A 27800-nucleotide genomic window follows, 5' to 3' on the forward strand; every position below is an offset into this window, starting at 1 on the left:
AATACCATCTTTGCCCTCTGAGAACTCAAAGTTAGAGAAGAAACAGCTGCATGCTATGGTGTGTTGAGTTCGAATACAGAATTCTACCAGGTGCTGTGGGAGTACGGAGAAGAAAGATTTGGCCACACGCAGAGGTCATGGAGAGATCCCAGGGGAAGTGACATTTGAACTGAGGCATATGGAGAAGGGGAGGGGAGGGACTTTCACCCATGGCAAATGGCATGAGCAAAGTAGAGACAGGAACAAGCCAGGTGTATGCAGTGGAGAAAAAGTTAGATGAAGCAAAGTGGTGGCAAGAGTATCAGCTAGAATCAGATCTTGAAGGATACTGTGTGCAAGACTGTGAAGTTGTGTTTCATTTGTGAAGACATCAGGACCCGCCAAGGGATTTTAAATAGAAGAGTGATGCACTCGGATGTAGAGATGATTTTGGAGCTTCATGGATTAGAAGCAGCTACATTTGTGAAGACATCAAGACCCGCCAAGGGATTTTAAATAGAAGAGTGATGCACTCGGATGTAGAGATGATTTTGGGGCTTTGTGGATTAGAAGCAGCTACATTTGTGAAGACATCAAGACCCGCCAAGGGATTTTAAATAGAAGAGTGATGCACCTGGATGTAGAGATGATTTGGGGGCTTTGTGGATTAGAAGCAGCTACACCTGATACAGAGAGACTGGCTATTACATTCCTCCAGAGAAACTTGACAATGGCTTGAGAAAAAGCAGTCACAGTGGGAATGGAGAAGATACAAAAGATCTGAGTGAGGTAAGGTCATCAGGTACATTCACAGAAACCCCCACGGAGGGAAGCTACAGACCCCTATGAAGCTTCCTGAGAAGCTTCTGAATGGTGGGTGGTCGTTTGCCCCAACGTTTTAATCACCAGATGATTTTACTTCCTCCAGATGATTCTTCTTTTCTTGAGATAAGACCCAAAATGAGTTGTTGTTTTTTTAATCAACATTTGGTTAATACTGCATTTATTAAACCATTTATAGAAGTCACTGTATATCTTAGTTGTTTGTTTTTAGGTATGTTGCATAATTCATTAGTAGCAAGTGCTTGGAGGATGAAACTGTTACAGAGGCAAGAGAAATGTGTTAGGATAAAGAATCAGATACTTCTTACAACTAGAAGTTTCTATCAGACCTCCTAGACTGGGCCTGTGAAACCAGACATGCCTATAGAATATACCTTCAGAGACGTCCCCAACAATCCATTTCCATTATACGCACACAGATGAACTTTCAGATATGGCTTTCGGGCTGGTTTGTGGTGATAATTAACATAATCAGTGTGCTCGTTCAGTCAGCATTGGGGATGTGCAGTGAGATGAGAAGAGTCACAGGGATGTGATGTTTGTCAAACAATTTCCATCATATGGAAGAAGCAGCTTTGTTCTATGGTCTTCAAAGAAGGAACAACAGCCAGTGGGTAGAAGTCCCCTGGGGACAGATTTCAGCTTAATCTCAGACTAACTGGGGAAGAGGAAACCTGTCAAGTAGGGATTGGATGGTGTAGCCTGCAGAATAGGCTGCACATTTATTAAGCACCTGCTGCATTCCAGGTACTGTGCTAGGTCTCTCATAACCACTTTCTCTTTGAAACCTCACACCTCCTCCATGGATTAGGGAAATGACCCCCGCTCCACAGATGAGGCATCCAGTGCCCACAGGGATGAACCAGGGTACCCAATCCAGGATCTAATGCCTGGTGATCTGAGGTGGAGCTGATATAATAATAATAGAAATAAAGTGCACAATAAGTGTAATGTGCTTGAATCTCTCAAAATCATCCCCCCACAACCCCAGTCCATTATAAAATGTCTTCCACGAAACTGATCCCTGGTGCCAAAAAGGTGGGGGACGACTAGATTAAATGACTTGCCCATGGTCACACAGGTAAATGATAGTTCTAGGACCCAAGTCCAATCCCTGACCCCAGCATGATGCTTGCCTGCTGAGTGTGTGGGTGATCAGTCCCTGGAATTATGCAATCAGAGGCAGAGTCACCAAATGCCGGAGAAACTGTAGAGGTGTTCGGTTTTGGACAGGACATCAGCCCTGATAAACCCACACCTTCCTCCTAACTCTGAGTATCTAATTCTCAAACGACAACATAAAACGGAAATTAATACACTGTGGAGACCCCAAACGCAGGGAATGGCAACAATAACTAAGGGGAAGTTATCTGCAACATAAATGATTTTTTCCTTAAGGAAAGAGAGAGAGAAAGCAAAAATGACAAGAGAAAGCCAACACATATTTTATAAAACATTTTTCATCACCAAAAGTTCTGTTGAAGGTATTCTTCTTGCATGTTTTCATGCTGAAACCTATTTGCAAATTATTTTCTCACTTCTTTTTTTTTTCACATGAAATGTACCCTCGATTATATGACAAGAAATTATATGGTGCTAATAATTTATTTAAAACCAGATCCATGTATCACATTCATTCTGTGTTGTGAAATCAAGTAGATGCAGAAGGGGAATTTTTTTTTTCTCTGAACTTTCTGACCATCTCTATTGTGGAAGAGAGAGTAATAGCAGGTATTGAGGGTGCCAATTATGTGGTGATGTACAAACCCGCTGGAGAAAAATATATATGATATTTTAATGCTAGTCAAACAGAAAGATGAAGTTTAAATTAGCTTGAAGCTACTAAAAATTCTAACTATGGCTCTGCCTTCATTGTATGGGAGGGTGAAAAATAGCTTTACAGAAAAATATATGTCTATCTTCTCTTTGATGGGCTGCCTTATGCCTCTTCCTTCTGCGGATATGCGAGGCTCCATTTTTGTTTGTTCATTGCTCCCTTTTCTTTCCATTTCTCCTTTTACTTCTTTTTCTCTCCCATGGACCACTTTCCTTCCCTTCTTCAACAATCATCCTATCCTCTACTTCCTTCTGCATTAATTCACCTATCAGTTTCATAAGCTTACAGAATTCAGAGAGTTCTGATTAAAAGTTGGAGAGGGGCTTTGGGAAAAAAATCAAATCCAACCACCTCATGGTATAGATAGGTGGGTAAGAGAGGAGGTGGGTTTGCGAGAGGATGCAACTTGCTGAAAGCCAGTGAACAATTTTGTAAGGGAGCTATCTGATCAGGGAGTGGGTCAGAGAGGGGTTTGGATGGGAATGAGACACCAGAATTCTGACCTCCATAGACTTTGTTCATTATCAAGAAAATTCTGGTGTGATAATCATATTTCCAAAATATTTTTCTTTAAAAAAAAAATGTAAGAGGGTATCCAAGCCTCATGCAACCCTACCAGAAGTGAGGTAGGTAGGAACATCTCTAGTACATAGTTGATGAAACAGGTGAGGTCTAGTGAATACTGCCTGTGAATCAGGCACTTCCACATGTTATGTAATCCTTAGCCCTGCCATTAAGTATTTATAACACTGTTCTATAGCCTGAGGTTCAGCAAAATTAACTGGTATTCAGCTGGAGTGTGAGGTGAAATTGAGCCTTGTCGAAAACTGTGTCCTCACGAGATGTGGCCAAACCCTCAGGTGATGCCACATGCCCGTGGAGGAGTCAGGGCTGAAGATTCGTCTTCTAGCCCAGAAACCTTTCTAGGGTGTCTCAGGAAACAAGCTCAGAGACTTCACCAAGGGACCACAATTAGCACTGAGTCATTATTGATATTTATACTTGTCTCCACCAGGACAGAGCTGAGAGGTAAGGGCAAGGTAAGCTGAGAAGAGTCAAGTAGAGAATATGTATTGTTCACTTGGAAAAACTGGTTGCATGAAAGAGAAAGCAGAAGAATTAGTGCTTAAAAAGCTAGCTTTGTTTTTTGTTCTAGATTGTAGAGTTGTAGAAGATTTCAACTTTTTTTTTTTTGTCTTTTTCACAGCAAATAGCCATATAGTTCAGAAAAATCAAGCAATATAGAAAAATTCAAATAGAATGGTGGAAATCATCCAGAATGCCACCATCAGGTGGTATTCACTGATAATGATTGACTATCTACCTCTCTGGGCTTCCCTGGTGGCACTCCCGCTGCTGCTAAGTCGCTTCAGTCGTATCCAACTCTGTGTGACCCTATAGACAGCAGCAGGCAAGAACCTCCAGGCAAGGTTGTGACCCTCCAGGCAAGAACACTGGAGTGGGTCTGGTGGCGCTAGTGCTGAAGAATCTGCCAGCCGCTGCAGGAGAGGTAAAGAGATGCAAGTTCGATCCCGGGTTGGGAAGACCCCCCTGGAGAAGGAAATGGCAACCCACTCCAGTATTCTTGCCTGGGAAATCCCATGGACAGAGGAGCCTGGGGTTACAGTGCATGGGGTCACAAAGAGCTGGACACAACTGAAGCGACTTAGCATGCACGCACACATGTCTATCTCTCCAGATATTTTTTTTTTCTTGGTTAGGAAATACACTTATGTTTTCTTCTTTATATTTCCCTATACATTGCAAACTTTTCATACATTCTGTGTATTTGTTTTATATTCCTTGCTTGCTTGCTTGCCGCGTCGCTTCAGTCATGTCTGACTCTGTGCGACCCCATGGACTGCAGCCTACCAGGCTTCTCCATCCATGGGATTCTCCAGGCAAGAACACTGGAGTGGGTTGCCATTTCCTTCTCCAATGCATGAAAGTGGAAAGTGAAAGTGAAGTCGCTCAGTCGTGTCTGACTCTTAGCGACCCCACGGACTGCAGCCTACCAGGCTCCTCCATCCGTGGGATTTTCCGGGCAACAGTACTGGAGTGGGGTGCCATTGCCTTCTCCATGTTTTATATTAAGAAATTTTAACTGGAAAAGTCATTTGGGGCTAGATGATAAAGAACTTTTGATGGCAGGATTAGTTATATATCTGGCATATTTATCTGTTCCCAAGTTCTGTCTCCTTCCAAAGATAGTTGGAGATGAAATGATAAGACATGTAAGACTTAACTCTGTAAATGACTGGGAAACCCTGAAGAACTTTAAGCAGATGTGAAACCTAACTGTATTAATAAAATACATATTAATGATTCTTCTCCCACAATATGCTCAAAATGTAGTGCCTGGACTACCAGCATGAGGGACTGAAATACAACTTTAGAAACTTAGAAATACAAGTTCTCAGACCCTGCCCCAGATTTAATCCAAGATTCTGGGAGTTGGGGATCCCAAAATCTAATTTTTAACAAGGCCTCTGCATTAGTCATCAAGGTGAGATACAAAGACAGGCTGAAGTTGGGTGGGAATCATAGTTCCTCAGAAGGTACAAATGGGAGAATGGCTGTCAGAAGCCCACTCCAGCCATGCCAACATCTGGGTTTGGTTGAGCTGACAGTCCTAAACTTCTGAATTATCACAACCATGTGCACTTATGTATTATCACAGCAGGACTTAACTAATCTATTATTTTTGCATCTATGTATATCTTTCTTGGAACAAGGTAGGTTAGGTCTTCAATAAATTCATTAAAAAAAATGGGTTTGACTATTAATTGCTGAATCTAAGCACTTGCCTTCTTGTGCACACTAATATAAAATATTTAAACACCCTCCCAGCTTGTCATTCAATATCTACATGTTCTGGAAGGAGAATGTTTTTACATGTGCATGCAGTTTCTTCCTCATTTTTTTTCAGTCCTCTAAATATGGAAGTGTTGGCAGATGAATTTTAGGTCTTTCATCAGCTCTGATACGAGAGCCGATTTTTTGTTTAAGTTCACTACCACAGGCCCCCTCCCCCAAGTTGAAAGATGACATTGTTCACTACAATGATTCCCCCAGGATTTTCCCACGTCATGCCTGCCAAGCCCCAATGACAAGATATAGGGGGCAGTTAGACTATTACATACTCTCCCTGCCACTTTCAATCAAGCCTAATGCAATCAGAAACACATGACTACATCAACACATCTCCTTTAATCAAATGTGATTAAGTCAGTCATTAGTTTCTCAAGACAAATAAAGGATACAAGTGCTTGTATTATAAACGTAACCGCCCCCCTTCTTAAGTGATTTCTTAGAAAGGAAGCCCCCTTAGCAAAGAACTGAAGACCTTCAGAGGTCTTTGTGTTTCTGCTGCTGGTGTTTATTATGATAAAGCCTTCTGCGTTTATGTGCACAATTCCTCCTTCACTGTCCCCTCTCGCAAAGCCCCCGTGTTGTCAAGCAGAATTTGGCTTCAGCTTGATCAGGATGGTTTCATTATCCCATTGTTACCATTATGACTTGGGCAATTAGTAGTTTATAAGTATAAATTTATGGCAATCTGTGATCCAGGCGCATTGGCAGTAGTCAGGGCATAATAAAAACCCAATCAATTTCTTTCATTTAATATGTAGGCTGTGACCCTAGTTTTGATTAGAACTCTTAGCTATTTCATCTTTAAATAAAAAAGAATGTCTGCAAGCAATTATATGGTGTGTTAATTGGATATTCCTTTTTATCTCTTATACTACTGAATGCATTGCTAACGAAATCCTTGTTTTCTCTCTCTCTCAATATCTCTCTGCCTCCCTCTCTGACTCTGTTACTGTCTTTGTCTCCCTACTCTGGGTCTCTACCCCATCCCTTCCTTCTGTCTCTCCATTGTGAATCTTCACTGACCACATACAGCTTGGCTAAAATAAGAAGGGGACTTTCCACCATGCTGACTGTGTTCTATGAATCCCACTTTCCATCTAGACATTCAGGCATTATGGAGCTGAGGTCACCAGACTGCCTAAGAGGTCTGGTACACAGCAGGTACTCAATAATTGGCAAATGAATGAATGAGGCCACTACATTCCCTGTGTGTCACACTGTCACTTTCTGACCCGGGACACTTTGCTGAGATCTGTTCTTTTTCAGGGAAATATTTCCCTTATGGGTCTACACTCCCAAAGGTGGCTATACCGGGGGAAGAGAGGATTCTAGTCCTACAGATAGCAAGCCCAAGTCCTCCAGAGTCTCCACCTGCCATGCAGAGATGATGTTTCTTACCTCTATCATGTGGAATATGCCCTTTATGGGATGATTTTGGAAGCTGGGAAGAGACTGTACCTGTAAAGTGGGGTCTATAGCTTTTTGAGTGTTATTTTTCTTATTTACATTTCTTTAACAAATATTTCCATAGTGCTTAATATCCCTCAGTTATCTGCAGACCGACAGAATTCTAAACCTCTCTTTATACCGCACCCACTGCCCTCCAAGACCATGCTCCAAATCCTATGGTTTCTCTCACAAACCCTTGTCTCCTGAATTCTACGTTTTCCTCGTTTTTTGCTTTACTCCTTTGCTTCTACAAAGTACATTCTGCAGAAGCATCCTGAGAGTGGACACATGGAAGGCAAATTTTTTTTGAAACCTGGTTTTTCTGAAAATACCTTTGTTCTCATCTTATATAATGGAGAAGGCAATGGCACCCCACTCCAGTACTCCTGCCTGGAAAATCCCATGGACAGAGGAGCCTGGTAGGCTGCAGTCCATGGGGTCACTAAGAGTCGGACATGACTGAGCAACTTCACTTTCACTTTTCACTTTCATGCTTTGGAGAAGGAAAAGGCAACCCACTCCAGTGTTCTTTCCTGGAGAATCCCAGGGACAGGGGAGCCTGATGGGCTGCCGTCTATGGGGTCGCACAGAGTCGGACACGACTGAAGCGACTTAGCAGCAGCAGCAGTAGCAGCATCTTATATATGATGATCACTTGGCTTGGTCAGAATTTGAATTTTTTTTTTTCTTTTTTCTTCTCAGAATTTCTAGCATCTCTCCAGCTTCCCAGGCTGCTGCTAAGACACCTGAAGCCCTTCTTATTGCTGTCCTCAGTATGTGACTTTCTTCTGCTTCTCCCATAGAAATAGAAAGCCCAGAGATAAATCCACGCACATATGGACACCTTATCTTTGACAAAGGAGGCAAGAATATACAATGGATTAAAGACAATCTCTTTAACAAGTGGTGCTGGGAAATCTGGTCAACCACTTGTAAAAGAATGAAACTAGAACACTTTCTAACACCATATACAAAAATAAACTCAAAATGGATTAAAGATCTCAACGTAAGACCAGAAACTATAAAACTCCTAGAGGAGAACATAGGCAAAACACTCTCTGACATACATCACAGCAGGATCCTCTATGACCCACCTCCCAGAATATTGGAAATAAAAGCAGAAATAAACAAATGGGACCTAATTAAACTTAAAAGCTTCTGCACATCAAAGGAAACTATTAGCAAGGTGAAAAGACAGCCTTCAGAATGGGAGAAAATAATAGCAACCCCAGTAGCTTCTAGAATCTTCTCTATCCTTGTATTCTGAAATTTCACAATGGTGTGCCCTTGGGTTGGGCTTTTGTTCATTCCATTTCTCAACCCTCAGTGAACTCTTCTAATCTGGAAACATATTTTTTAATGGTGGAAAATTTTCCTGTATGATTTTTCTGATAATTTCTTCTCCCCTCTTTTCTCTGGGACTCATGTTAAGCAAGTGCTAGAAGTGTATTTTAATCTCTAATTTTCTTATCTTTTCTAATTTCCTAATTTCCATCTCTTTGTCTTTTCTTTTTTACTTTCTTACTTTTATCTTCCAACATTTTCATTGGACTTTTATATTATTTTTACTATATCTTTAATTTTTAAAGTTTCCTTCTTTTGTGACTACTCTTATTCATAGCATCCTGTTTCAGAGGCAATGGTTTCTGTTTTCTATCCGAGAAGATTGACCGGCCTGACCCCAGAGATCATGTTCTGATGATGACATTCTACCTAAAACAAAACTATCTTTTCCTGGTTGTCAAAGTCTATTCCTTTGAAAACCTGGAATCAATTGCAACTGCTTCCTGATGTAGATCATAGACTAAAGTATATGCTACACAAGGGCAGGGGCCACGTCTGTTCTATTTAACAACAAATACACTTAATGTGATTCCTCACGTGATTAGGTGTTCTAAAACATTTGGCAAATGAATGACTGAATGGTGTAAGAACTGGAGTTCCCTAATTTCAGTGAAACAGCCAGATAAGAAGAAAATAGATGCTCTCTTGTTTTTGTGTTGTCACAGTCATTCAGTATCTCTTGACATGATAAAACAATTTTTGAGAGAGTGTGGCCCCTTCCCCACATCTGCCTAATGGAAATGGAATTCTCTAAGAAATTGCAGAAGCAGGAGATACAAGGTGTTTAACAAGGCTGCCCAATGAGTTCATTTATAATATTAACAAACCAAATTCCTGAACAAGCTCAGAGGCCCTATTGGACCTGTCAGCCAGGAAGGACAGCTGTCGGTCAGAATTCACGGTGGGCACCCGCCTGCCCTGAGGGCCAGCCTGGCAAGGGGGGCTGGTGAGAGGGACTGGGTAGATAACAGAGATAAATCTAAATTCATTCGGGAAGCAGTCACACTCAATGACATATTCACTGACTTCTTCAACAGCTCATTTGATAATGTTCTCTCTGCACTATTCATTTTTCTGAAAGATGAAAGCTGGCTGAGGATCTCATCTGCTCACTGATGCAGGGAAAGGATTTGAAATTAGCGCATACACACACACACACACACACACCCCCCCAAAAGGGGAAGCGTGGGGGTGGGGGGAGTAGGAAACGTTGTGATAACCAGTTTTGTGGTTGGTCCTGACCCAAGAGACCCAGCAGCCTGGCGTGAGGTCACCTCTAATTAGCAATGCATTATAATTCAACAATATGCCAATGGGCAGAGACAAGGCTCAGTGGGGAGGGGGCCATCTACCACAATAATTAATTGCTTGAAGAATGTGCTCAGCCTGGTGAGGGGCAGGTCATGTTCTGTGTGTGATTGGAGAGGAGAAAGGTTGAACCCCAGGGCCCAGTGCTACACTTTCTCAGTGTGTCCCATGTCTCACTGTGCCTATGGCACACATAAATCCATGAGCATTTATCAAGTGCCAGAAGCTAGGCACCATCCAGGGCATAAGAGAAAATGAGACACGGGCTGGGTTTTCTGGTACCACCTTCTTGTAGGAAGACAATACAGAAACATGGAACCCCAATGCTTATATTTGCTGTTCTACAGTGAAGGAGCTCTTTTGACAGCGCCCTTTGGCCAGGAGGATCGACAACTCTTTGTTTTAATTTGATGCTCTCACATGGCTTCTTAAATAAATGAATGTTTTGCAGTAGACTATGAAGCATACACGTTTTGAAATCAGGCAAATCTGGATTTGAATCCTGACTCTTCTATTTTATAGCACTGGAACCATGAGCAATTGACTTTTACGTGCAGGGCATATGCTCCTCCTTGGAAAAAGGGAGATACTAAAACCTAACTTACAGGATTAGATGTCATGAGGCTAGAAACCTACAGTGCAGATGCCATGGTGGTCATTTCCCTGTCCTGGCAAGCAGGGGTCTGGCTAAGAGTAGGGGGAGACCCAGAGGTTGGGGCAGGATATGGTAGGAGAGCCCCTCTGCCTCATTCACAGCAGTGGTGCTTGACACTTGAGGACTCTTTTGGGGGGAAAAAAATGCACCAAATGTTCATGACATGTATTAGTTGCTTGTTCATGCTTTGTTCAACGAATGGAATGTGTTTTTCTTTGAATTCTGGGGAAATGCTCTTTAAAAGGTTCATTAATCCAAGTCAAGATAGACAGAGAGAAACCAGATATAAAAGCAAATAAGACTGAAATGGAAAGAAGACAAAATTCAAAAGGCCCGAAGCAAACAGATACGAAGTAATCCCTTAGCAATCTTTGAGCCAAAGTTTGGATGGCTGCAGCAGCCTTTTATCAGATTCCTAAAATCACTGATATGGAATAGTTTCAAGTTTTTAAAGGACCAGGCAAGGAGCCTACACTTAGTAGGCACTCTGTAAAATGTTACTTCCTTATCCAAGTTCACTTGGCAACCCCTGAGCTGACCCAGGGGTTGTGTTTCAGACACACATGGAAAAGTCTTCACTCTGTTTCCAGATAAACTACATCTACAGAGATTCTGCTTCTTCTCCTTGCCATCACTATGCTATCCATCGCCATACACAAAAGACTTATTTACTGGTAACCACAAATTCATTACAGGGCAAGAAGAAGGAAGCGTATCAGGAAAATGTTCTTTGCTTTTCAAAAGATGATCACCTGCACTTAACAATAACAATACCAAACAGTGGTGACGGGGTGGACAGCAGAGTAGAAATAGGTACCAGCTCTCCCACAGTGCAGGAGCCACTTAATTTCCAAAGTTATCTCTGTCTTCTTCTTATAATCAGATGGGTCTTCACCTTTCACGGGGGTGACTGGGCAATCTGAGAATTGTTACTTATATTACTATTTTTTATTAGGAACTTCTAACCCATTTATATCTGATATGAGGACTATTAAACTTCCTGTCACCAATGTTGTAATATTTGTTGCTTTCATGTTCCATTGCTTTTTCTTTTGCTAAGGGTAGTGACTTTTAAGAATCTTATTTATAAGGAACAGAAAGCTCTACACTTTCTCAGAGGTGAAGCAGTTTTCTTGTCTTTATATAGAAAGACAACATCTATAGATAAAAGCACTCACTTCTTTCTTCTGGGTGCTTGCTCCATTCTGAAGCTTATTTCAGCAAGTCACCTCTCCAATTTACACACAGCACTCGGATCAGCTCACCTGAGGCTGAGGTGACCTACAGAGCTAGTCCAGAGGGAGTGCTGACCAGTCTTCACGTTTTATTGTTCAAATTTCCAAGCAGAGAAATGTGGATGGTTCAGGCCTACCTCTGAACTGCATCCTTGGTTCAGTATTCACCCTGCTGTGTGGGTTCACTGGCATACTCTGGCTGCTGGGGCTCTGGGCAGAGCACTGGTTTTCAGAGATGGCACCTATAAAAGGGAAGCTATGATTGATGATTGCTGTTTCTAGTAATGTCTTTCTAAAAATATTTATTTATTTGGCTGCATCAGGTCTCAGTCGTGGCACATGGGATCTTGCATTGCGACACTCAGGCCCTTTATTGCAGCACATGGGCTTGCAGTACATAGGCTCCAGAGAGCATGGGCTCAGCTGTTGCAGCTTGTCCCCTTGTCCCCTGCACTGGAAGGTGGATTGTTAGCCACTGGATCACCAGGGAAGTCCTTCTACTAATGTCTTTTTTATTTTTCACTCATTCAAAAGGAATATATTACTTTTTATTCTATTGGAAAGTATCTTCAAGTTTCATTTTAAGACTTTTCATCAGTGCTGAAAAGGAATCATGCTCTTTTTAAAATTTTATTTATTTTTTATTGAAGTATAAAAGTCAGTTGATTTGCAATGTTGTGTTAATTACTGCTGTAGAGCAAAGTGACTCAGTTATACATACATATTCTTTTTCATATTCTTTTCCAATATGGTTTATCACAGGATACTGAAATGGGTCTCTGTGCTCTATAGTAGGACCTATTGTTTATCCATTCTATATATGTCTATTTGCATTTGCTAATCCCAAACTCCCAATTCATCCCTCATCCACCCTCCCCACCCTTGGCACCTACCAGTCTATTCTCTATGTTTGTGATTCTCTTTCTGTTTCACAGATAAGTTTATTTGTGTCATCTTTTAGATTCCACGTGTAAGTGATATCATATGGTATTTGTCTTTCTCTTTCTGACTTCACTTAGTATGATCATCTCTACTTGCATCCATGTTGCCACAAATAACATTATTTTGTTTTTAATGGCTGAGTTATATTCCAATGTATATATTTACCATATCTTCTTTATCTACTCATCTGTTGATGGACATTGTTTCCACCTCTTGGCTATGAGTCAGCACTCTTGATTCCTGCCTGTGTTACATGAAGAAGTGAGTACATTTTTCCCTTTGCTTTTATGATCTTGGATTTCAGACCCTGATTATTATTGTATTACTACTGACAGTTATATATCATTTTTAAATTATCTCCTTTCAATATATGTCTGTCTATATTCTATGCACTACAAAAATCCATACTTTGTTCATTTTCTTTGTTCACCACTAGTTTTTCTATACTGTGACATTTCAGTCCTTGAGTTCTTTATGTAATGGCTCATACCTTGACTGAAATCTTTCCTCATAACTTAAGGTTATAAATATTACCTTTCAGTTCAGTTCAGTCGCTAAGTCGTGTCCAACTCTTCACGACCCCATGAATCACAGCACGCCAGGCCTCCCTGTCCATCACCATCTCCCAGAGTTCACTCAGACTCACGTCCATCGAGTCAGTGATGCCACCCAGCCATCTCATCCTCTGTCGTCCCCTTCTCCTCCTGCCCCCAATCCCTCCCAGCATCACAGTCTTTTCCAATGAGTCAACTCTTCACATGAGGTGGCCAAAGTACTGGAGTTTCAGCTTTAGCATCATTCCTTCCAAAGAAATCCCAGGGCTGATCTCCTTCAGAATGGACTGGTTGGATCTCCTTGCAGTCCAAGGGACTCTCAAGAGTCTTCTCCAACACCACAGTTCAAAAGCATCAATTCTTCGGCGCTCAGCCTTCTTCACAGTCCAACTCTCACATCCATACATGACCACAGGAAAAACCATACCATCACACATACTTTGTTTTTTTCTCAGAGAGGGTTCAAGAACAGTTTACCAACTCAGCCCTTCCAGAACCAAGAATACCCTTTTCTTGCATTCCTATAGGAAAGACTACTTAATTTGTTTTAACTACCTCAGTCACAATTCTTTTTCTTGTATTCTGTAGAAGTAACTTTTTGACTATTGGAATCTAGTTGGTTTGTTTGTTTGCTTGTTTTTCTAGAAGTGTCAGTCTAGCTCGTGTTGTTTACTTCTTTTTCTGGTGACTGTTTTACTGTCTACATGCCTGTTGTGTTTTGTTTACTTCTAATTTTTTTTTTTAAAGTCACCAGTGTAAATCCAGATGTTTGTTTTATTCATTTTGCTTGGTGCACAGTGGGCCCCTCTAATCTAAAAATAAATTTTGTTCCATCATGAGTAGTTTTTTCCTCTCTTGTTTTCTGTTTACACAATTCTTTCCTCCTTGAATTATCCTATGTATTTTGAACCTTCTGCATCTGCTTGCCATGCTCCTCCCCCAGTGATTTCCTTTTCTCAGATAATTTTCTTAAGTTTATCTTCTATCTCTGTTATTCAGAATAGTTTTGTGGATTTGTTTGTTTTGTTTTAAGCTGAAGGGTAAATGAGACATTTCAACAGTTCACTGAGTAACCAAAGTACTTGAAAAAGGTCATGAAGATGTCGAAATTCTAAGAAGATAATAGTGAAGTTGATTATCTATGATTATTTATGAGAATCTGGGAGGAGCAAACAGGTTTTTTTTGTTTTTTTTTTTTTTACCATATGCAGGTATGGTCATCACAATAATGAAAAATTGTCCAGGATTTAAGTACCATCTTTTGGCTGTATCGGGTGCATGAAGTAAAGTTAAAGTGTTAATCGCTCAGTCATGTCCAACTCTTTACCACCCCATGGACTGTAACCCACCAGGCTTCTCTGTCCTTGGGATTCCCCAGGCAAGAATACTGGAGTGGGTTGCCATTTCCTTCTCCCGGGGATCTTCCCAGCTCAGGGATGGAACCCAAGTCTCTTCTGCGTTGCAGGCAGATTCATTACTGCCTGAGCTACCAGGGAAGCCCACAATGGGTACATATGCGTTACTCAAATGTGAATCCTAAAATGAGAACCAGTTTCTGAGATCAGACTGAAAAGAATTATGTCAAAAAAGAGAGCTAATACAGTTGACCATTGAAAAACAGGAGGAATGGAGCACCAACCCCTGGCACAGTGGAGAATTTGAATATAACTTTACAGGCAGCCGTCCATATCACTAATTCCACATCTACAACTTCAACCAACTACAGATATTATATTACTATAGTACAATTTTGTTTTTAAATCCACGCAGAAGTGGACCCAAAAAATTCAAACCCATGTTGTTCAAGGGTCAACTCTATATTTAAAATATTCTACTTTCTGTTTAAAAGAAAACAATTGTGGAGTTTTTTTTTGTTGTTTTTTTTTTTTTTTTGTCTTGTCCAAATAAATGATTCATTGATTTTTAAAAAACCACTTTGTGTCTTTAACAAGTTGTATATCTGTCACTTTCCCATAATTTCTGGCAGTAAAGCTTGCTTTTTTTTTTTTTAATCTTCTTGATCATTTTAATAGGCACATAGAAAGCAGAGGAGGGTTAGACTCATAACCTAGCCATCATGTGATCTTGAAATCCCTTCAAATTTCCAGTTGCTGTTTCTAGGTATTTGCTGCCAAACTCATGGAAGAGGAGGGGGATAAGATTCCACATGGATATTAATGCTGACCAGAGAAATAACAAAGATCAGAACTGGCTTGGGTTAAAGACCTATTCAAGGAAGACAAAACAAGGATAAACTGAAGATAGAGACAGAAATAGGTCAGATTTGAATGAGTTTCAAAAAAGAATTGAACCATCTGAAAAGGGACTGAGGTCAGGGTCAATGGCATACTCTATTCAATTAGTTACTTGCTCTTCTTATTGATTTCATGTCCTAAACAATGAGAAAAACCCATCCTCATTTCTTTCAGTATATTGCCACAAACCTAGCCCAGGTTTCCTCAACTATAATAGGTCCCCAACTGGTCTTCTTACCTCCAGAGCTCCTTCTTACACCTAAGATGCAAGTTATATCCCTTCTCAGATTAAAACTGTCTTCAACTTCCTCTTGAAAGTGAAAGTGTTAGTTCACTCAGTTGTGTCTGATTCTCTGTGACTCCATGGACTGTAGCCCTCCAGGCTCTGCCATGGGATTCTCCGGGCAAGAATACTGGAGTGGGTTGCCATTTTCTTCTCCAGGGAATCTTCCCAACCCAGACAGTGAACCTGGGTTCCCTGAATTGCAGACAGATTCTTTACCATTGAGCCACCAAGGAAGCCCCTATCCTCAGGATATATCCAAACTCTGTATGGTCTGCCAGGCCCTGCTCTCTATGGCTTCTCCATCACCACAGCCCCCATGCTCTCTGCCCCTCAACCTTGCTCTTCTTTCTTCTCCTAGATGGCCACCAATAGTCACCCTTGCCTCCAGGCCTAGTCACAACCTGTTTCCTCTGCCAGAAACATTCCCTCATCCATCTTTCTGAATACAACCTTATCTCCTTCTTGACATTTAACTTTTTATGAAATATACTGCTTAGTTTCTCTTCATCCTGTAGATCCTAAGAAAATTTGCCCAGGGTGAACTAAAGACGTAATTAATAGTAGCAGATCAAATGGTAACCCCTAAAAAGGTGTGCCTTGGTGGGAAGAGCAAGAAGGTTTCTACCGTATGCAGGTGTGGACACCACAATAATGAATAACTGTCCAGAAACTATGAATGCTACCTTATTTGAGAAAAGTGTTTTTACAGATTTTATTAAGTTGAGGATTTTGAGATCATCCTGGATTATCCAGGTGGGCCCTAAATCCAATGGCAAGTGTCCTTATGAGATAGATAGAAGAGGAGAAGACAGCGACACACAGAGGAAAGGGCAGAGGCAGAGACTGGTGCGAAGCAGGCATAAGTTAAGGAAGCTGGCAACCATCAAATGCTGGAAGAGGAACCCATTCTTTTCCAGAACCTCTGGAGGGAGTATAATCCTAGACACACCTTTAGATTTGTTCCCCAAAACTCTGAGAGAATAAATTTGTGCTGTCTCAAGCCACAATATTTGGAGTTACTTTTTATGGCAGGAATAGGAATAAAAAAACTAATAGGAATAGGAAACTAATACATGGGTGTTGGGCCAGAAGTGTGCATGGACTTGCCTTATCTGTGATGGACATTCTTTTTAAGTTTATTTCATGCTGGTCTTGAAAGGCAAAGAGCTGGAGCCCAATGTCATTTTCTTCTCTCTTCACCCATTTTTAAAGGCAATCTGAGTCTAGTGCCTTGGCATTAACCTTGGATACTTATACAATTCTATTGGGCTAATAAGATCCTTTCAACTATTACCTTCTCTCTGTCTAAACCAATGGTTCATTCTAGCCCAGTGGTTGGTATCTTATGTTTCTTAAGCTCAGCTCACCCTCCTCTTTCTCTGATTCATCTCCACCCCTCTCACACTTCAGCAGTTTCCTTGAAATTAAAGTACACAGCCAATGTGCCCTGTCTCAAGTAGAGAGCCAAATTTCATTACCACTTGGAGCACTTTAAATCAATATTTGGGCATTTAATGATTTTGCTCATTTTATTTGAATACATTAGAGAAGTCTGATAGGCCCATTAGGGTCCCTGTGATTAACATCTTCGAATCAGCAAAAGGTGCCAATTTTAAAAAATCGGCTTGTTTCAAGCCCACCATAAAAATCTACATAATTTAGCAATTATTTTATCATTTTGAATATATTTTAAAAAGTAGTTTTCAGTGTTTAATTAGAAGATATAGTCAACATATTTTAAAATGAGCTACCTCCTTTACATACTCAGAGTTGAAAGGAAGAAATATTTGGGGCCAGGCCCAATTTGTAAACTGGCTTCACATCATATTTCTGCCCAAGGCACACATGACCCTCAATCATCCTACGTGCCCTTCTTATTTACAACTAATCAGATGAACTAGAATCTCCCCTAGAGCCTCTGGATAGTGGCACCACAATTGATGAAGAGGATGTTTCCTCGAAACTCAGTAACTTTTTAAAGACCTGTGGTTCATTTCAGGAGGCCCAGGCTTAGCCATCATTCTGTTGCCTTCCTACAAGAATTAGAGCTGAAAAGATGGATGCCACCTACCCGCTTCATCCTTCCTAGCCTTCCTCACTCAGAGCCCATAATACAGTCATACCTGTAAAATACAGGCTTATAACCAAGTATAAAAAGTACTGAATGATTACCACTAGTAGCCGTCTGGACTTTTGCTCAAAGAGGCTTGGATAGGTCTGATTAGGACATCAATAAAGCCAGCTGACCAACTGACCAGTAGGGTGATTTGGATACAGCCTTAAGGCTAGATCCGGGCACTGACTTGGTATGATACAGATGTTAAGAACCAGAAAATATCATAAAGAAATATAAAAGGATACCTAATCTTTAAACACTGGCAAGAAAAGACATGGGATGGGAAATAAAAAGCAAACACTGGGCAAAACTGGGTGGGACATCAAAAAGGCTGGGGAGGGGTGGCTGCAGGGTCTGAGCAATGCCACCTCATGGGGAAGTGGGCACAAGTGTGAATTAGTCATGCCTACTTAATGATCTGGGAGAAAACAGAAGCAGACAAAGCTCACTCAGCTGATTTAATCTCAAACCCTGTTCCTCATTCATCATTTCTACTTCTCCCCTAATTCTGTACTATCACCTGTTAAGTCAACCACCATACCTGCCCCTAATTTCTTTGCCAAGCCATTTGACTAGTTTCAAAAACAACTCTTCTTTCAAAATTTGAATCCAGTTGCTTCTGTTATTTAATTTCTGCTCCTGGGACCTCAGCACCTTCTAAAGTCCAACCATGATAGTATCAGCCAGGATAGTACAGAAGAGTGATGCTTTCATATAACCACTCAAGGCGACAGAGAAACAGAAGGAACTGGGAGCTGCCATGAGGTCACCCTGAGAGGAAGAGGGAAGAACCATAATGTAGATCCAAAAGGCAGAGGGACTTCCACTGAGCAGGTGAAGCTGTGTTCAAAAGGTTTCATGTCTGGCTCAGTTATTGCTCTCTATATGCTAGTAACAGATCGAGCTAGATAGGATTTACTATGCAAATATCACCTTGGAAAGCTACAACCATTAATAGAGCAGCAAGGTGGTTATGATGACAGGCAAATAGCCAAGGAAAATTCTGGGAAAGAGATGAGAGACAGGGCTGAGAAGGAAGAGTCATAGAGTCCCCTCAGTAAAGAAACCTTCTAGTGTATGACGCCTCCAACTTCCCTCAACATTCAGTTCCCTCACTAATTAACAACCTTGCCTATCTTTGAGCAAAGGACACACCAGCCAGTGCTTACTTACCTGAACCTGGAAGACCACTTTAAACAAATGAATAAGACTGACAATTCTAAGCCTAGACAGTACCATGGACTCTGGCTACTGTGCAGACTTATCCATCTCTTCCAAAATCTATTATGCTAAACACTGTTTCCTAACATGAATTACAGTTTCCAAATGTCTTATCTGAATCACAGACACTAGTCTGTGAAAGTATAAAGCTGAATTCTGTTCGCACCTGAATCTTCTATTTCAATTTGGACCTCTGGATGTTGAATTTATTGAGGTATCAGGAAGTCATTCTGGCTTATCCATGGCTTATCTATGATTTGACTTGAACTTTATGCTAATTAGAACAGCCTATGTTGTGGTCTATCAAACACACATATATTCAATATCAATGGAAACAATCCTCTTTTGTCAGACCAATTAAAAAAAGAGAGAGAGAGAGAGAAGACACAAATGACCAGTTTAAGGAAATAGGGGACATAACTACAGATACTAAAAATACGTTATGAAAAACTTATGTCAATAAATTTGAGAATTCAGATCAAATGGACACATTTCTTGAAAGACACATCTTATCACAGTCCACTCAAGAAGAATTAGACCATCTGAATACCTCTAGATCCATCAAAAATTTATATTTATAGTTAAATCCTTCTCCTTGTCTCATTCCCTCAAAAGCCCTTTAGGTTCAGACAGCTTCTCTGACAAATTCTAGCATCTAGGAAATTTTAAGGAAGAAATTATGCCAAGTCGATGCAAACTAGAAAAGGAAGGAACACTTTCTGACTTATTTTACTCCAATACCAAAATATGATAATGATATTAAAAGAAAATAAACTACCAAAAAAATAACCCTTATACACAGGGAAGTGAAAATTCTTAACAAAGCATTAATAAATGAAATCCTATAAAAAAGGATAATGTAGCATGACTAAGTAGGGTTTCCGGGTGCACAGTGGGAAAGAAATGACCTGCCAAGCAGGAGAGATGCGGGTTCCATCCCTGAATCAGGAAGATCCCCTGGAGTAGGAAATGGCAACCCATACCAGTACTCTTGTCTGGAAAATTCCATAGACAGAGGAGCCTGGTAGGCTACAGTCCATGGGGTCACAGAGTCGAACACAACTGAACACAGCACAGCAAGCACAGTTTATTTTAAGAAGATGAGATTGCGTCAGCATCTAAAAATCAATCAATATGATTTGCCATATCAACAGATTCTATAAGTAAAGTTGTAAGATAATCTCAATGGATACATAAAAGCACTTGACAAAGTTTCATTTTTAGTTATGATAAAAAAAATTCTGAGTAAAATAAAAATAGAATGAGTTTTCCTTAAACTGAAAAAGGTCATCTATATAAGACCTTTAGCTAATATCATATTTTATAATTAAAAACTTAATATTTTCCTCCTAAGATAAAGTGTCTGCTTTCATCACTTTATTCACTATTGCACTAGACATCCTGGTTACTGAAATAGGCAAGAAAAATAAATAAAAACTATGTAGACTGTAAATGAAGCATAACTGTCCTCATTCATAGCTGGCATAATTACATAGAAAATCCCAAGAAATCTTAAAAAAATTATGTGAACCAATAAGTAACCTTAGTAGGATATTATTAGCTCAAATACAAAAAATAGTGTCCTTTCTACAGTCTCACAAGAAATGATTAAAACTGAAATTAAAAAAAATAAAACTAACAATGCTATCTATAACTGCACCAAAAACCATATCAAGGGTTAAATTTCACAAATATTTGCAAAACCTATAGACAAAAATCCATAAAACAATGCTGAGAAATTATAGAAAACCTACCTAAGTGGGAAAATAAATATGCCATTCAATATTGTCAAAATTTCAGTTCTCCATAAATTAACTTATGGATTCAATGTAAGCCAAATCAAAAGATATTGTTTTTAAAAAACCTGACATGCTAAATTTAAAATTTTTATAGAAACGCAGACTTTGGAGTCAGACTGCCTGTGTTTTGAATGTTGACTTTATCACTTGCAAACTTCAGCAGATTCTGAGAGTTGTTTACCCAAAACTCCATCCTCCTTATCCTGCCTTTTCTAGTTGATAGTCCATTATTTTCTTTACATGCCTACCTTTCTCTTTGGTGGCCCTATCCCTGTTTCCCAGATAAATCTTGAATTGTAATTGCATTTGTCTTAACCACCGATTGGTTTAAAGGTAAACATGTGATCCCATATAGCCTATGATATATGAGTAGGATTCTACCAGATGACTGCTGAACAGGCTGCCTTGTTGATAAAAAGAGACATATCTCTTATTTCACTGGATATGATATGGATGAATGTGAGGCCTGGAACTATGGCTCTCATGAGATGAATTATCTGGAGGAAGGGTCTGACAGACAGGGAGGTAAAACAAAAAGGTGGAAAAAGCCTGCATTATAGACGAAGATTTTTTATGGTTCTTTTGTGTTTTCTTGCCACCTCTTCTTAATGTCTTCTGCTTCCATTAGTTCCATACCATTTTTGCTCTTTATTGTGCCCATCTTTGTATGAAATTTTTCCTTGGTATCTTTAATTCTCTTGGAGAGATCTCTAGTCTTGAAGAGATCTCCATTCTATTGTTTTCCTCTGTTTCTTTCCATTGATCACTGAGGAAGGCTTTCTTACCTCTCCTGGCTATTCTTTGGAACTCTGCATTCAAATGGGTATATCTTTCCTTTTCTCCTCTGCCTTTCGCTTCTCTTCTTTTCACAGCTATTTGTAAGGCCTCCTCAGACAACCATTTTGCCTTTTTGTACTTCTTTTTCTTGGGGATGGTCTTGATCCCTGCCTCCCGTACAACATCACAAACCTCCATCCATAGTTCTTCAAGCACTCTATCAGGTCTAATCCCTTAAATCTATTTGTCACTTCCACTGTACAGTCGTTAAGGGATTTGATTTAGGTCATACCTGAATGGTCTCGTGGTTTTCCCTACTTTCTTTAATTTAAGTCTGAATTTGGCAATGAGGAGTTCATGATCTGAGCCACAGGCAGCCCCCAGTCTTATCTCTGCTGACTGTATAGAGCTTCTCCATCTTTGGATGCAAAAAAGATCTTCACAACCCAGATTATCACAATGGTGTGATCACTCACCTAGAACTGGACATCCTGGAATGTGAAGTCAAGTAGGCCTTAGGAAGCATCACTATGAACAAAGATAGTGGAGGTGATGGAATTCCAGTTGAGCCCTTTCAAATCCTGAAAGATGATGCTGTGAAAGTGCTACACTCAATATGCCAGCAAATTTGGAAAACTCAGCAGTGGCCATAGGACTGGAAGAGATCAGTTTTCATTCCTATCCCAAAGAAAGGCAATGCCAAAGAATGCTCAGACTACCACACAACTGCACTCATCTCACATGCTAGCAAAGTGATGCTCAAAATTCTCCAAGCCAGGCTTCCACAGTACATGAACTGTGAATCTCCAGATGTTCAAGCTGGATTTAGAAAAGGCAGAGGAACCAGAGATCAAATTGCCAACATCTGCTGGATCATCGAAAAAGCAAGCGAGTTCCAGAAAAACATCTATTTCTGCTTTATTAACTATGCCAAAGCCTTTGACTGTGTGGATCACAATAAACTGTGGAAAATTCTGAAAGAGATGGGAATACCACACCACCAGACCTGCCTTCTGAGAAATCTGTATGCAGGTCAGGAAGTGACCGTTAGAACTGGACATGGAACAACAGACTGGTCCCAAATTGGGAAAGGAGTACGTCAAGGCTGTATATTGTCACCCTGCTTATTTAACTTAAATGCAGAGTACATCATGAGAAATGCTGGGCTGGATGAAGTACAAGCTGGAATCAAGATTGCCGAGAATAATATCAATAACCTCAGATATGCAGATGACACCAACCTTATGGCAGAAAGTGAAGAAGAACTAAAGAGCCTCTTGATGAAAGTGAAAGAGGAGAGTGAAAAAGTTGGCTTTAGACTTAACATTCAGAAAACTAAGATCATGGCATCTGGTCCCATCCCTTCATGGCAAATAGATGGGGAAACAATGGAAACAGTGACAGACTTTATTTTGGGGGGCTCCAAAATCACTGCAGATGGCGACTTCAGTCATGAAATTAAAAGACACTTGCTCTTTGGAAGAAAAGTTATGACCAACCTAGACAGCATATTAAAAAGCAGAGACATTACTTTGCAAATGAAGGTCCATCTAATCAAAGTTATGGTTTTTCCAGTAGTCACTTATGGATGTGAGCATTGGGCTATAAAGAAAGCTGAGCACTGAAGAATTGATGTTTTTGGACTGTGGTGTTGGAGAAGACTATTGAGAGTCCCTTGGACTGCAAGGAGATCCAACCAGTCCATCCTAAAGGAAATCAGTCCTGAACATTCACTGGAAGGACTGATGTTGAAGCTGAAACTCCAATACTTTGGCCACCTGATATGAAGAACTGACTCATTTGAAAAGACCCTGATGCTGGGAAAGATTGAAGTTGGGAGGAGAAGGGGATGACAGAGGATGAGATGGTTGGATGGCATCACCAACTCAATGGACATGAGTTTGGGTAAACTCTGGGAGTTGGTGATGGACAGGGAGGCCTGGTGTGCTGCAGTCCATGGGGTTGCAAACAATTGGATACGACTGAGCGAATGAACTGAACTGAACTGACAGACGAAATTGTTAACTTGCTGAGTTATGCAGTCCTCTGTAGCTGTCATTTAGAGTAACTTGATGTTATATAAGAAAATCAATTATCCTTACTTTTTAAAAGCATCTTATTTTTGGGTTTTTGATACTTGCAGTCAGAAGCATCCTAACTGATAAAACCATGTCTTCAGATGAGTTAATTACTGCTCTGCGCTTCAGCTTCTTCACCTTTAAGGGATAATTTTAATACCACTTACCTCTTAGAGTTTTTAGGATGATTAAGTGAGATAATGCAAATGAATTATATGGTACAATGTCTAGTATGTAATCAATACATGTTAGCTGCAATTATTAGTAATAGTACTATTATTAATAACTAATATATTGACTCTCTTCCCTGAAAAGGAGGGAAACTCATGACTGAAAGAGATTTAATCCAATCACCAAATATGTATTGGCTGCCTGCAGTATGTCAAACTGCATCACCACAGCTGTGAATGAGTCCCTGTCTTCCAAAGCTCACAGGCTAAAGGGGAGTAGAGTCAAGAAAAGAGGCGATACTCTAATGGAAACAATACTTATGGTACAAGTACTTTGCAATTTACAATTGCTTTGACTGGTTAAGTATAAGCTGTCAAGGTTACAAAGAGAAAGAACCTTTAACCATGGATTGGTAGAGTGTTAAGTCAGTAAGACTTACAGGAAGAGATAGTATATAAACTAGGAACTTCAGAACTTGAATGAAATATCCACATGAAGGGAACCCAGTAGAGTATCTGGAAGGTGTTTAGGCAGAGGGGGAAAAAAATCAACAAAGGTTGGGAGACAGGAAAGAGCACATGCATGGCATTCAGGGAACTCTAAAACAGTTCAGTGTGGCTAAAAGAGTTCAGTGTGTCAGGCTGAGAGATGGATGAGCACTTTGAGGACACAAAGGTAGAATCTTTCTAAACCATGAAAAAGACGAACCTGCAGTCTCCATGGAAGGGTTTCTAATTTAGAAACCAGCATAAAGTAGGTCTTAGTAATGAAAACTGTGCTGCTCCTGGTTCATGTCTCTAAATATGAATTTGACCTGTTATTTATTTAAGATGCGAAGCTCTTGCCTATAGATCAAAGACCTCAGTTTAAAAAAAACATAAAATCTGGCTCAAGTTAAGATTGGAAATTTTAAAGTGGGGCAAGTTATAAATTAACAAGTTTCCTACTGTATGCATGAATTGGAGGCTTATGCTGAATTAGGTCACGGACCTGGACCAGACTAATTGGCCTTGATAATTTGGGTCCCCACGCTGTGACAGATATTCTGGGAAAGGCAGAGAGGGAGATTAGAGGAAATGGGCAAGGAGTAAGGTCTAGACAACAGTAATCAAATTTAGAGAAAATCAGTTTGGAAAGGCTCTCAGAGATGCTCTGGTCAGAGTTCTCACACTTACAACAACATGGCACTCTTTCTTCACACGTTCAAGTTTACCTTGTGCTTAGTCGCTCAGTCATGTCGACTCTTTTGATCCATAGACTGCAGCCCACCAGGCTCCTTTGTCCATGGGGATTCTCCAGGAAAGAATACTAGAGTGGGTAGCCTATCCCTTCTCCAGGGGATCTTCTCGACCCAGGAATCAAACCCAGGTCTCCTGCATTGCAGGCAGATTCTTTATCAGATGAGCCACCAGGGAAGACCCAAGTTTATCTCTGCTGCTGTTAAGTCACTTCAGTCGTGTCCGACTCTGTGCAACCCCATAGACAGCAGCCCACCGGGCTCCCCCGTCCCTGGGATTCTCCAAGCAAGAACACTGGAGTGGGTTGCCATTTCCTCCTCCAATGCATGAAAGTAAAAAGTGAAAATGAAGTCGCTCACTCGTGTCCGACTTGTAGCAACCCCATGGACTACCAACCTACCAGGCTCCTCCATCCATGGGATTGTCCAGGCAAGAGTACTGGAGTGGGATGCTGTTTTCTTCTCCGAAGTTTATCTCGGGAGGGTGCAAAAATGGCCAGAAATTCCTCCAATCGATCCCTGTATGCATGCCTTTTATGCTGTGACTTTGCAGTTTGTCATATCAAGAGATGGAGTCTGTGTCTCCACCCCTTAAATCTCAGTTTGGCCCTCTTTCTTGTTTTGACAAATAAAATGTTGGCCAATAAGATACAAGAGATGCTTGGAAAGTATTTGCTCATCGCAGTTTGTCCTATTCTTCTGCACTTTGTAACCTTAGGATGATCATGTAAATAAACCCACACTAATCTCCTGGAGGAAAATAGGCTGTATAAAGAGAGGTCCAAACACCCCAGCCATCACAAGCAAAGGTGTCATAAACTGACCCCCAGCAGCCCTCAGTCTGATGAGTGAGCCCTGATGAGACAAGCACAAGTACCACCCAGCTGAGCTCAGTACAGATTGCTGAGAATTCCTTAGAAACATGAACTAAACAAACTGCTATTGTTTTAAGCCACTAAGCTTCAGCATATTTTAATATGCAGTGAAAGTGAACCAATACATCCACTAAAAATTTCAACATCAAAAACAGGTGAAATAAGACCTGATGATGAAACAGTGATGAAGGAGATGGAGTATAGGCCACCCTCTTCCTAAAAGCCAGGAGTACATCGCTCTCCCTCAGCAGTCACTAAAGGGGGTCTGCAGAACCACTAGATCTCTGAATAAGACTTTGCCATAGTTGTTCAAGTCAGTATCGATTTTATAGATTAGGACACTAAGGCCCAGAGGTGACGATAATTGGCTGATGTCAATCAGTGCACTGTAAACGTCTGGCCATGGTTCATAGATGGGTATCTAAAAATGAATTAGACCAACGAGAAACTTATTTTAAGAGGATGTAAGGTAAAAATCAATTTCAGCCATCCTTGAGACAAGCCTACCCAAAAACAGTCATCGCAGCATATGGTAGAGAGAAAAAGTGAAGAGAAGTCAAATCCCAATGATATCACATGTGTCCTGCTGAACCTAAGCAAGACCTGCCCTTAGACTTTCCAATTATATGACGAAAACATCCCCATTTAATGATTAAGCCAGTATGAGCAGTATTTTCTGACACTTATGACCAGGATTCCTAATTGATTCACTTATGCCGATACATTTATTCAAATTCACTTGGATGATCAGTACCCAAACATAGACTCTATCCACTTGATTCCAAACCTTTCCTGCTCTCTCTCCAACAGGACAAGATAAAATGCAACATATTCATTACTTGTGTATCTTCTTAAAGAGAACAGAGATATGGAAACTTTTTCACATGAAAAAGGTAAAAGTGGAGATCAAGAAGGAAGAATCTCAGAGTGGTGTCCCGGGAATCAGAAATACACAGAAACCCACAAGAGTGAACTGGCTATATGAGGGGATATATCAGCAGGTAGAAAGAGTAACTTGAAGCTGAGTCCAAGCAGTTAGCCTGAGCCATTGAATTATGATTCTTTAAATCTCTCTTGCCTGGGATCAGAATTGGTGTGAGTGGGAGGAAGGGGAGCTCGGCTCCTTGTGGGGATTAGGTGATCTTCAGTATAAGGAAATAGTGGCTGTATGGGACAGGAAGCCAGACTAATAATGCAAAGTACACAGATACATGACATGCAGAACAAGGTTACCAGACTGAGATGTCAAAACTCAGAGCAAACCCTGTCTCTCTGACATGAACTCACACCACAGCTGGACAAATGTATGCCCTATCTAATCATCAGAAAGTAAAAATAGGCCTTTCCTTCTTCTACTTGTTTGCAAATTGAAAGTCTAACAACTTTACTACTCAACTGCTTGATGATTAGTAGGCGGTAATTTAAACTATACACATTATGCTAAGTACCCTTATATTAATTCAGTCTGAGTGAGTTTTTATAAAATGCTTTGTTCTGCTCAATAAAGTTAATTATATGTTCTATGTTTCATAACTGAGTGTCTTGATTTTTTTAAACATAATGGCAGCTTCAATTGCATTTCCTTATAAACTCAGATGTGTAACAAAAAACAATCCATATAAGGAAACAGAGAAGGCCATTCCCCACCACCCTGACCCTCTAGCCCCAGAGGTAGGGAAAGTCCTATATGTTTACAGGGGCTATCTGTACCCAAGAGACCCTGGAGCCAATGTCCTGGGCAAATAGGATCCCAGGAAACCTCTCTGATGTGGAAGGGGAAGGTGAGTTCTGATCTCAGAGCTCTGAACATAAGCACCCAGGGTTGGTTCTAGTGGGCTTTGAGAACAAGAGGTTAAGAGGTGGTATTAACCTAGTACATAAGCAATTCCACAACACAGGCTGTTCTGGAAAATGTGTTTATTCCTGGATCCTGTTCAGATTCTCTTGCAGAAAAGCAGGGATGTA

General features: G+C 40.5%; 1 long non-coding RNA gene across 9 annotated transcripts in view; it reads right to left on the reverse strand.

Annotated features, from left to right (window-relative positions):
- LOC147357678 (uncharacterized) overlaps positions 1–27800 on the reverse strand; it is a 310603-nt gene that overhangs the window by 162909 nt on the left and 119894 nt on the right. For 8 of the 9 annotated variants that reach the window (XR_015141519.1, XR_015141510.1, XR_015141509.1 and 5 more), the window contains one exon: positions 11662–11766. The exons of the other annotated variant lie outside the window; for it this stretch is intronic. This is a non-coding gene — a long non-coding RNA (uncharacterized LOC147357678). The remainder of the gene's footprint in view (positions 1–11661; positions 11767–27800) is intronic. 9 annotated transcript variants of the gene reach the window in all.

The sequence above is a fragment of the Bos grunniens genome, chromosome 15, assembly GCF_055505025.1.
Source record: "Bos grunniens cultivar Pamir isolate PY7600 chromosome 15, Bosgru_T2T1.0, whole genome shotgun sequence".
Lineage (NCBI taxonomy): Eukaryota > Metazoa > Chordata > Mammalia > Artiodactyla > Bovidae > Bos > Bos grunniens.